The sequence below is a fragment of the Choloepus didactylus genome, chromosome 12 (genome assembly GCF_015220235.1).
Source record: "Choloepus didactylus isolate mChoDid1 chromosome 12, mChoDid1.pri, whole genome shotgun sequence".
In the NCBI taxonomy this organism is placed as follows: Eukaryota; Metazoa; Chordata; class Mammalia; order Pilosa; family Megalonychidae; genus Choloepus; species Choloepus didactylus.
Window position 1 is genome coordinate 71,895,157 of NC_051318.1, and position 1,414 is coordinate 71,896,570.

The 1,414-nt window shown below is 41.4% G+C and overlaps 1 non-coding gene across 1 annotated transcript; it reads left to right on the forward strand.

Moving 5' to 3' along the window:
• The first annotated feature begins 980 nt into the window (after positions 1-980).
• LOC119507527 lies at positions 981-1,082 on the forward strand. The gene has a single exon (XR_005211284.1). It is a non-coding gene; the product is annotated as a U6 spliceosomal RNA (small nuclear RNA).
• Positions 1,083-1,414: the final 332 nt, after the last annotated feature.

A 1,414-nucleotide genomic window follows, 5' to 3' on the forward strand; every position in this document is an offset into this window, starting at 1 on the left:
GGAAAGTAGTTATCTGCAGAGGATGGTAAGGCTTTACTCCAAAATCCTAAGGACCTGCTTTGTGATTCTCCTATAGGAGCCTGCCAAAGACTCCAAATAGCATCTCTGTTTGCCACTGACATTTCCAGCACCATTGGATCTGCTGGATCATGTGGTCCAAGTGGCAGAGAAGCTTGCACAGCAGCCTGGACGTCTCGCAAAGCCTCCTCTTGCTCTGGTCCCCACTCAAAACTAGAAGCTTTTATAGTCACTCAGTAAATGGGCTGGAGTAGAACACCTAAATAAGGAATATGTTGTCTCCAAAATCCAAAGAGGCCAACTAGGTATTGTGCCTCATTTTTTGGTCATAGGAGGGGCCAGATGCAAAAGCTTATCTTTCACCTTAGAAGGGATGTCTCAACAGGCCCCACGGCACTGGACACCTAGAAATTTTACTGAAGTGGATGTCCCCTGTATTTTTGTTGGATTTATCTCATATCCTCTGACACATGGATGCCTTACCAATAAGTCTGGAGTAGTTGCTACTTTTTGCTCACTGTGTCTAATCAACATGATATCATCAATTTAATGGACTGGTATGATGCCTTTTGAGAGGGAGAAATTATCAAGTTCCCTGGAGACAATATTATGACACAGGGCTGGTGAGTTTATATACCCCTGAGATAGGACAGAGAAGGTATACTGCTGGCCTTGCCACCTGAAATCAGACTGTTTCTGGTGACCCTTACTAACAGGTATTGAGAAAAATGCACTTTCCAGATCAATAGGTGCATACCAGGTACCAGGAGGGGATGTGTTTATTTGCTCAAGCAATGATATCACATCTGGAACAGCAGCTTCAATTGGAGTCACAACCTGTTAAGTTTACAATAATCCACTGTCATCTTCAAAGACCCATGCGTTTTCTACACAGGCCAAATAGGAATGTTGAATGGGGATGTGGTGGGAATCCCTCAAGTCCTTAAGAGTGGCAGTAGTGCTCACTTCAGCAGAAAATATAATAAAACTGGAATGATACAGAGAAGATTAGCAAGGCCCCTTGAAAGGATAACATGCAAATTCATGAAGTGTTCCATATTTTCTGATACATATACTGATTAGATTGTCAAATGCCAAAGAGAAGAAGATACTTCTGAAAGCAGCAAGAGTGAAGTGATTCACAACATACAAGGGAAACAACATAAGACTAAGTACTGACTACTCATTGGGCACCATGGAGTTAAAAAGGCAGTGGTATGACATATTTCAGATTCTGAAAGAGAAAAACTGCCAGCCAAGAATTCTTTATCCAGAAAAGCTCCCCTTCAAAATTGAGAGAGAGTTTAAAATTTTCACAGATAAAATAAGGGAATTTGTTAACAAGCAACCTGCCCTGAAAGAAATACTAAAGGAGCTCTACCAGTTGAGAAAAATA